The sequence below is a fragment of the Atractosteus spatula genome, unplaced genomic scaffold (genome assembly GCF_055471065.1).
Source record: "Atractosteus spatula isolate fAtrSpa1 unplaced genomic scaffold, fAtrSpa1.hap1 Scaffold_29, whole genome shotgun sequence".
NCBI classification, from domain to species: domain Eukaryota; kingdom Metazoa; phylum Chordata; class Actinopteri; order Semionotiformes; family Lepisosteidae; genus Atractosteus; species Atractosteus spatula.
The window spans coordinates 36,234-46,570 of NW_028296856.1; the positions used below are offsets into that span (position 1 = coordinate 36,234).

General features: G+C 41.3%; 3 non-coding genes across 3 annotated transcripts; all 3 read right to left on the reverse strand.

The window, feature by feature from the left end:
* Window positions 1–3,939: 3,939 nt before the first annotated feature.
* On the reverse strand, window positions 3,940–4,011 carry trnat-cgu (transfer RNA threonine (anticodon CGU)). Its single transcript has one exon. It is a non-coding gene; the product is annotated as a tRNA-Thr (tRNA).
* A 2,547-nt stretch (window positions 4,012–6,558) lies between these two features.
* On the reverse strand, window positions 6,559–6,631 carry trnak-uuu (transfer RNA lysine (anticodon UUU)). The gene has a single exon. It is a non-coding gene; the product is annotated as a tRNA-Lys (tRNA).
* A 1,332-nt stretch (window positions 6,632–7,963) lies between these two features.
* Window positions 7,964–8,035, reverse strand: trnaa-cgc (transfer RNA alanine (anticodon CGC)). Its single transcript has one exon. It is a non-coding gene; the product is annotated as a tRNA-Ala (tRNA).
* Window positions 8,036–10,337: the final 2,302 nt, after the last annotated feature.

The window sequence follows — 10,337 nt, forward strand, 5'->3', positions numbered from 1 at the left end:
TGGGCAAGTTGTGATCCTTATACAGACTGACGCTGCAGAAACACAGGGTGAAAACAGTTTCGGTTGTGGATCCATCTCCACATGGGGAACACTAAAAAAGCAAGGAAAATACAAGAAAAGAAACTGAAAGAATTGTGCTAACAGCAAAGGGGGACGGAGGGAGGTGGTCGAACAAGTAAATAAGCCTGGCAGATTATTTGTAGCGACATTTTTTGAGTCAATCAGCACACTGATTTCTCTTCATGTGCCTTAAACTGTGCAGTTTGTATTTTCGTTGTAGCTAGGTTTCTTCAGAAGTCCAGTAAATTGACAATAATGGAGAACTAGCTGACGCACTCCGTCGTGAAGACCCTCTGTAAGGTGATTACACGTTTCATTTTCAAGTCGCCTCCTTTACACGCAATTGCAGCTCCGACACTGAGAGAAAGCATGAGAAATGGCAGTACAGGCTCGATGGCTTCACATCTCCTATCAATCACATAAAATTGCAGTAAAGCGCTCTAAATATGACTCTGAAGTACTGGGAAAGATGAATATTTTGAGCGTGCCTCCCAGGGTCTGCTACAAGGCTGAAGATGGCTTCTTATTCGCGTTTTTCGTTCCGCCTTAAATGCTGCTGCTGTGATGTTATGTCGCCTTTCGCCTGTAGATGGCTCTCTTTGATCAGTACTAATTCGGCTGGAATACTGTAGACATCCTCAGTGAAAGGGAATATCCAAATAAATAGCGACTGTCCAAATTATATTTTTGTATGGAATATATTTTAAAAAATCGCAAACCAATTTTAAAAACTCACCATAACATGGACTTGCACTGGGAAAAAGGTGATTGTGCTTTCTGCTTATTGCTACGGCCCTCCCCCCTGATTATAAAAACGTCTCACAATTCTGACACCGAGGTGTGAGAGACAATGTAATAGACTTTCAAAATCCTGAAGTACAAGACATTTTAATGCACCAATTTTCAAATATGACCCTCTGATCTTGGCTTGTCAGAATACATTGCGAAAAAGTATGGCACGAATTGCACGAATTGCAATGGCACAAATTGTTGAGAATATCACTGACTTTGCCGATATTTGCAGGGGATATGAGTGTTTTGCGCACGTTGAACTACAGCACGTAAGAATTGAGCTCCTTAGTCAATATCACCGGGGATATCCAATAATGACGAACATCTGTAGCTTCAAGGAAACTTCGACTCGCACATGGAGTTTTATCTTCGAATGGAGGGTGGGAGAATTCATTTATAGTCTCGTTGCTCATTAGCTAAACTATTTTAAAAATATGACGCAGATTTGTTCGAGAAACTTGTAATCACCTTGAAAAGAGTCTTCTTGAAGACGTGCACCAGGTAGCTCTCCACTGTTAATTGACAGGACTTTAGAATAAACTGTTCTCATACAACCAACATACAAATTACACATCTTAAGGAACATGAAGAGAAATCTGTGTACTAAATAACATAAAACTGTCGCTGCAAATTATCGCCAAGCTGTTTTACGTGTCCTAACACCTCTTTCTTTCCTATTTTGCAGTGAGCACAATTCTTTCTGTTTCTTCGTCGCTATTTTACTGTCTCTTCCCCCATGTGCAGATGGATCCACAGCCGAAACTTGAGGTCGGTTCCTATTACTCTGTCTGATTGAAAGAGTTGTATTAAAGGCACTCCCATCTCTGCAGGAAAGTTATTGCTGCTCTCAACACAATATACTGCAGCCAAATATAGCGATACTGTCACGTGTTCCTGCTGTCAGTCTATTATGTCATGTTCATCCACACCCAGAAACATTACTGCTGTAGCACCAGAGTTATATAGGCGCAGTCCATAGAGCAAGAATCTCTTAATCTCAGAACTGTGGGTTCAGCCCCCACATTGGGTCCCTCTGTGTCAATTTGATCCCCCCAATCCTCCTAGCATGACCTGATGGCGTAACAGTGATACCCAGTACCCAGCGTAATTCAGCTTTCTTTCCACTTGATTCAGATTTTGATCTGAAATCATCGGCCGAACAAGGGTTTGTCTAAATCGAGGGAGATCTGCTCACAAGCAAGTATTAAACACTTCAGCATTTTCTGTTCGAATACCACACTTTGTCAAAACACTGCCGCTTCTTAAGCTAATAAGTAACGGTTTTTGAGCACGCATTGTATTGTTAATGCTTATATTAAAAAAGCATAAATTCACATAATGGAATTTGGACTGAACAAAGTAGTCCAGCCCCTTTACAACATTACATACCCACTGATTAAAGCTTAAAACTACAGCAGCAGGAGTAACAATAATGGCAACAACATGTTTGGAGTTCGGCATTTCATTTATACTGCGGAAACATCGTATCGGAATGAACTGCCCGAGATAAAAGAGCAATTGCGGCTTCAGATCGTTTTTACAGAGCATTGCGTTGTTCTGTTCATGCTGACTACACGCTTTAAATTTGTCATTTACTGCAAGCGTTGCTTTTCCAGGTTTTTCTGAAATTCCTCGCATTTGAGCCAGCACTAAATAAAATAATTCATTCCCGTCGCTGAATACATCGTGGAAACGGTATTTGCAACGGAATGCTGTCACACATGAAATCTTTTTGTTATTCGGTTCTGAAGTTTGAAAATGAAAATAAAACGGGGGTCACTTCATAGGCTTGAAAGAAATCCAAGCAGCATAAAAAACAGCGAACTCTCACAAATTGCATTGTGCTGCACCTTTCTTCTGCTGCTTTTATAAATCTGCCTTAAACATTTGAATGCATACCTTACTGCTGCTAATCACATTCACGTGCTTACGAAGCTTTTTTCTGTCTGTTATGTTTTTCCAAAGCGGTTTCTCCGTTTTCCTTGTACTGTGATTGTCAGCGAGCACAACAAGACTGAAATACTGTAAAGGCAGGTAAAAAAGACAAGGTAAAACGCCTGAATGTCGGGAGTGGGATTTGAACCCGTGCCTCTATTTGGAGAGCGGAACACAAAGATTAAAAGACACAAAACCGTAAATTTGCTGTTTTAAACCGCTCCACTATCTTGAAGAAATGGGTGCTGACTGTACCAGTTGCATCCGATTTTCTGTAACTTTAGGACGATTGATACGACTGGACGAACACAATTTGTGGCGTTTAGCATGACATGGAAAACGGTACCGGAGCATTCGGGTCCGGAGTACCAGACTCAGAAACAGTTTTTACCCCCGCACTATCAAACTATTAAACTCCCAGCCTCTCTCACTCTCACCTCACCTCTCACCTATGATCTGAACCTCACAGTGCCTTCTTTCTTACCAAAAACCCAAACACACATTGAATCTACCTCTACCATACATGTCAAAAGCTCACTCCCCATTATTTCTATCCCTTTATTTCATTCTTTTGATGCATGTTTTTGCACATCACCTGTTACCTTTTTGTTGTTATGCACACTGCCTGTTGTTGTTTTTTGCACATCGGCTGTTGTCTCTGTCTTTCTTTTGTTATACAATTGTATTGTTGTGTTTTTTTCTTTGTACTACTTATGTCCGAGAGCTAGCTAAATAGCATTTCGTTATACCATATACCTGTGTATGAGTATAATGACAATAAACTTGAACTTGACATAGTCTTGCAGGCAGTATATTATTTTATCGTTTAAAAAAACACGGTCTTCTCGTATCTAAGTCAGAATTTTTGTGCTTTCGAACGTTACTTCCAACCTGGACTGAAAGCTCACCCGATGTGTTTGTGATCAGACCATGAAGTGAGGGGCTGTACCAAGCGCACGTTCCTTCCCAATGCTGAGGTGATCATTCGGAAGATGGGTGTGAAGAGAGACAAGCTTTGTCGACTAAAAAACAATGTAGGATATGCAAGAATACCAATCACTGGCGACAGTTATGTTCTCTTACTATTGAGACCCCTACATTGCGAGTTTTTTTAAGACTTTGAAACTAAAGGAAAGCAGTGACAGATGAAACAGGCACAGGTGGGGTTTGAACCCACGATCGTCGGTTTACGAGACCGACGCCTTACCACTTGGCCACCGCGCCTTCAAGGAAACAAGGGAATAATGTTGTTCAAATTAGTTTTTTCTGAATATGGTTTACATCGCCTGGAGGCAGCAACAACAATAAAAGGGATACTTGTCCTTAAACTCGGACGTGATGTTCTGCAGACATGTGCATAATGTCCTGTTTTCTTACAGTGTAGACATTTTGCTGTTCACGCTCCGCATTTATCTGCTTTGTGCATTGTTAGTCCGCACCTGTAACATGTAATGTCAGCCGTCCCCTGTTCTTCTATTTCTCTAGCATGACTGCGTCCTGCTGCTCGGCTTTTATTTGTAAAGTTTGAGCGAGCGTCCCGTTCAGTGTCACTGTAGTCAGAAAGCATTCTTGATTCTGCTTGAGCTGCTTCATGAATCTAGCGACTGTAAGAGCTCTTTCTAAAGTCAGCCCTTCCTCCTGCAGCAATTTATAGTCTCTTATGTGCACATTTTCCACAAGTTGATCTCTTAACATGTCAGTTTCCAATACTCCAAAGTCACAAGATTTAGCCAGTCCTCTTAGTGCAGTCACAAAAACATCAACAGATTCGTCCTGAGACTAAGTTCTCTGCCTAAATTTATGCCGTTCCAAAACCACATTTCTCCGCGGTGTAAAGTACGCGTCTAAGGCAGCTACAGTCTGTTCATATGTACCTTTTTCTCCAGGGAGGTTGGCGAAAATCCGCTGCACGGGAGCCCCGATACAGTGCAGTAATGTAGCACGTCTCACGGCATCCTGAGCTTCTGTATATCCACTGGCTGTTTAAAAAAAAATCTGTACGACTCCATCCATATCTTGTATTCCGTATACAAATCTGGAGCTCCGAGGTTCAGTGGAAGCGGTGGAAAAAGCTGGGCATAAGCAAAGCTTCTCGGCGCGGCTGCCATATCTTCCATGGCGCAAGCTAAACGAAAAGTCCGAAAATTCAAAAGTTCGTTTCTACCAGCAAGAGAACTAAAATCTGCAGTGTTCTGCTCGCTTTGAGTCCGTCAAGCACTCATCTCTCGTCGCCATAAATGTGTATTTTAATAAAGAGACGTTTTTATATTATTTTAACTACTTTATTAACTACACAGATCACGCCCTTACACCATATATCCCCGCCTTCTACTCTCTCGTTCTGTTGTCTCGCGATTTCTACTCACTATACTACATTTAGCATGACTTCTTGTTGCAGTTGAGCTCAAAGCTGGAGATGATCTCCATATTCTACCGCAGTAACTAGTCCGAAACGTAGTACACAGTACACACTTTTTAAGTGAAGTCAGGTTGTTAAAAAATTAAACCAGCGCCCTGTCATAGAAACGTACCTCGGTCTCCCGCGCAACAAGCGGGGGTACTCAGCACTATACTAACCAGGAGCGCTTATCTGCAGCTGAGCGTCATCTCTGTTTACTGTCAGCAGTCATTTCCTCATTTCCAAAGACTTTTTCACCTGCTCTCAGGTTTTAAAGACGATCATAAACGCCCAAGAAGTAATTCATGTCAGTTTGAAGTCTGTTTCTGTTGTCTCAGCTCTTGATAAAGAAAAGCCGTGCGTGGGAGACTCCCTCTCTGACGACGTTTGCCGTCACCCTGCGAGGGAGAAGAGCCATCAATCACCGAGGCAACCACTGAGACAGTTAACATTGAACACGTGAAATGCGAGATGTTGTGATATTTTTTCCCGCTTAAGGCTTCTATCGTTTCTACTCTAACGAGAAAGACCTCTTTATTAGAAGTGAGATTTTAACAAACGTCTCCAGGGGTAACTGCGACCTGAACGCAACGCCTTAGACCACCAGCCATCTTGCCTGTGGTACTTATAATGAAGTATATATTTTATTTCTACTCGTTGATAAGAAAAATCATGAAATGAAAAATCATGTAATTAGGGATATGTCTTTTTTTCATGGGGAAAACTAGCCCGAGCAAATGTAAAGTTTAGAGCAGCGCTCAATAAAAATGATCAGAAACCGAAAGCGCTTCTTATACGGATCAGTATATTCCGATACCACTGGTTCTGCAGAAGAAATAAGAAAAGCCGAACTCAAAGCACTGTGTTGCCATTACGGCTACTCCATCTGCAGCTGCTTTAAGATTACTCACACTGTGTTGCCATTAAGGCTACCTAATTAAAAAAAAACTTATCGTCACCTTTTTGAACGTGATCGTTAGACACCCGTTAAATCTCAACCGAGGTTTCTTGAGAGATCGTTCAGCGAGCGAGTAATAAAAAACTACTTCGCTTCTAACCTCTGCTGTCGCTGTAAACTCGGACGTGATGTTCTGCAGATGTGCAGTGTGCCTTTCCTCTCGTCGTATTCAAGAGTACTCACTGTGTGAGCTCCTCACTGCGTGTTCTGTACTCTACTGTGATTTAATTTAGATGATTACGTGGAGTAGAGTGACAAGATCTATTGAACATTTTCGGTTTGTGAAATGAAACACTAAATACACTACAGTAAATACAAGTAATGGACATTTAAAATAACCACAGTACAGCTAGAAGAGTGAAAGATAAAAGACTATTTAGAATGAGATTCACATGAGACTTAAGAACGACACAACCGCCCGAACAGGGACTTGAACCCTGGGCCCTCAGATTAAAAGTCTGATGCTCTACCGACTGAGCTATCCGGGCTCTGAACGAAAATCGACACTGTCGGGATCCTCGCAAGTCACGTGTCTCTTGTGCCGAAGAGCAGTCATACCTGACCCGTCTGGGATGACCACTGACAGACATTATCCAGAAGCGACGGCACCACTCCCAGTAGAATGAGTGAGAAATACAGCATGACATGGGTAGTTAAGGGGCTCCCACAATCCATCTTTCCTCACATTACTGTTTTTTTTTCAATAGCATTTTGACCTTTTTTCACATTCAGATTTTTTTCACATTTAATAAAATCTTTTAATCAACAACATTAAAAAGAAAACAAATGGAACATTTTTTGGAACAATAATTAAAAAAAAACTTTCAATGCCTTGGTTGTATATGTGTGCACACCCTTTATAAAGGGAGTTGCAACAGTGCTGAAATCTAAAGAGCATTTCTGTAGAGAAAACAGCATTTTTTCTGCCTTGATGTTAAGCTTAGAAATTCTAAAGTCTTTTAGAAATTGTATTTCTTAACACCTTGCACAGCCTCCCGACAGACTAACAAATATTTTTGGGAGAAATTGGCTCACACACCGGAAGACACTAACGTTTATCTACGTTAGAGTATGTGAATAACAGTTTAACCGAAAAAGTTTGCAATTGTGATTTTGTTAAAATTGAATAAATCGTCTATCAACAGTTAGAAATTATTAAGAAATTGTTTTATTTCATAAACTATAAGACAATTAAGAGAGTTTATAGGTCATATCCGTCGCTTATGTTCTTTTAACTCTAGCGTTCAGGATCCAAACCCAGGTGCGGACCGTTGTGTTTCTTGAATCTCTTGTAATCATCAAAAGTCGATGTGTAGTCCTTCAGTACTTTCTCGAGTTGTGCCATGGATATTTTATACAATCAATACTTGTCATGCTCTTTTGCATTTTGCTTAACAAACGGAAAAAGTTCAAAGCGTGTTTGTGGCTGTGCTTCACATCTACACGAGAGCACTTGTAACAGTACAGGACACGTAGTGAAAAGTTCGTGAAGCTTTCAGTTTAGTGAGGAGTTCAGAAGGAGGATTCGCTCGATGAATGATCTCTCAAGAAATCCCGGGTGAGATTCAACAGGTGTTTTCTGCAACAGCCACGACAAGTGTGAAGCAATCTCTGGATTTCCTGAATTTGAACTAAATTATTAGTTCAAATAATTTAGTATTTAACAGAACTAAATGAGGTACATTTAAAACAACAGCGCAACTCTGCAGCACGTCGAGTGTGCCTGCATTTAATTGTGTAAACCTGGCTCTCTCTGAACACGAGCAAAGAGTTCTCACTCAACAGAAGATTGCGACGTGAGTACTGTAATATAAAGCACCTGGAGATGCCAGGGATTGAACCCGGGACCTCATACATGCGAAGCATGCGCTCTACCACTGAGCTACATCCCCGATGCGAAGGGAAATGGAAGAGACTTAGGCATGTGCAGATGCTCACTGATCACAATCCATCACTCACGAAGAATGCATGCAGTTTCCCACTTTCGCGTTTCCTCTACTACAGAGTAAATTCATGGGAATGAAGAAATAAGGAAGGAAAAATAATCACATTGAAGCTTCAAGAGACTGGGCACAAATTAATCTACTATTTTTGTATTCAGTCACACGTGCGACGGTGGTTAATTCCCAGACGGGGGAGTGCTTTTTTTCTACCAACTTACTCGACTGTCTTTTAATTCTGTTTTATTTGAAAGCTTTTTGCATCTTTTAAGTGCTCTTGATTAAACTATGCATAGAAAAACAGCACTACTGATGATTTTCATGGACCGATGCACACTTGTTCTGTACAACCCGAGTGATAAAGCCCTGTCTGCAAATATTGTAGAAGAACATAAAAGGGTGAAACAACGCCCCAACCACAGGAATGGTAACCGGAAGGATCGTGTTCTTATTTGATAAGTCCTTTTGAGATGTCTTGTCAATGCACAACGGCGTTAGAGCTGAATAATTTACTTTTAGTGGTGTTTTTAAACAAAGACGGAACATGTTATTTCTATACCAGGAAGAAAGGAGCTTTAACTTTAAGAGGCAAAAACGATACCTTATCAAAGCTAATATTAATTAAAATGACATCACAACAAAAGAGTGTAGCCTTGAGTGAATAAAATTAGTTTTCATTGGACGTCTGTGTCTCCATAACTTTGTAGGTGAGAGAGAGGATTGTGATAATTTGCAGGTGCTTCTCGGAAGTGCGTTGGTGGTACAGGCGCCTTCCAAATAATTGAGTCGGGTTTGAATCCCAGCCAGTACAAACCCAAATCTTTTCAAGATAATCTGTGGTCCGCTAACACATCTTTTGAAACACTACAACAGGTAACACCCCGTGTGAAACATCATGAGCATCTGTTAAACCTCTCTACCTGCCCGTTCCTCACAGAGACATGACGAGGGTCTAAAGGGACATTTTGAGCCGTAGAAACATTTTATCATTCCGTACTTTCCTGTGCAGTCAGGCCAGTTCCACTTCAACTGCGCCCGACAACGGAGGTCGTTTTGAAAACAATGAGAGTAAAGGGACACTGCACGTCTGCAGAACATCACGTCCGAGTTTAAGGACAGCAACATCAGAGATTGGAAGCTAGGGAGTTTCAGGTCTGTGATTGTATTATAGGTTCTAGAAAGTCTGAATACCTTTGCAAGAAGTATTTCAGAATCCCACTAAAATCCAGTACGAATGCCGCATAGATCTGCATTGTACAGTTAGTATACTGTTTGTCCGTTGAATCAAACACGCCTTATAAAGCATTTCTAAAACAGGAGAGATCGTTAGGGAATGCGTCTTCCTGTAAAAATAAAATGACTTCAAGGGCACTATAAGCAGAGGTGTGAAAGCCTGCTCTACAGAAGAACTATAGCCAGAGATGCCAAAGAGGTCGAGATTTCACCACGTGAGAGAAAGCATCTCAGAAAATGAAGTTGCGGCCGTTTCCACGCGTTATAAAACCACTAGGTCAAACAACAAGAGCTGAAGAGCCGCTGTTGAGAGCAACGCGGCCAAGCGCTCTAAGGAGCTGACTTAAACCTCCAGTCTCTTCAGGAGCATCTGTTGGAGTGACACTGCTACAGCATATCTCCTTGTTAAGTATCCCTTTTATTGTTGTTGCTGCCTCCAGGCGATGTAAACCAGATTCAGAAAAAAATAATTTGAACAACATTATTCCCATGTTTGCTCGAAGGCGCGGTGGCCAAGTGGTAAGGCGTCGGTCTCGTAAATCAAAGATCTTGGGTTAAAACCCCACCTGTGCCTGTTTTATTTGTCTCGGCTTTCCTTTAGTTTCAAAGTCTTCAAAAAACTCGCAATGTAGGAGTCTCAATAGTAAGAGAACGTAACTGTCGCCAGTGATTAATATTCTTGCATATCCTGCCTTGTTTTTTAGTCGACAAAGCTTGTTTCTCTTCACACCCATCTCCCGAATGATCGCCTCAGCATTGGGAAGGAACGTGCGCTTGGTACAGCCCCGCACTCCATGGTCTGATCACAAACAGATCGGGTGAGCTGTCAGTCCAGGTTAGAAGTAACGTTCGAAAGCACTAAATGACTTAGGAACGAGAAGACCGTGTTTTTTTAAACGAGTAAACGATAAAATAATATACTGCCTGCAAGACTATGTCAAGTTCAAGTTTATTGTCATTATACTTATACACAGGTATATGGTATAACGAAATGCTATTTAGCTAGCTCTCGGACATAAGT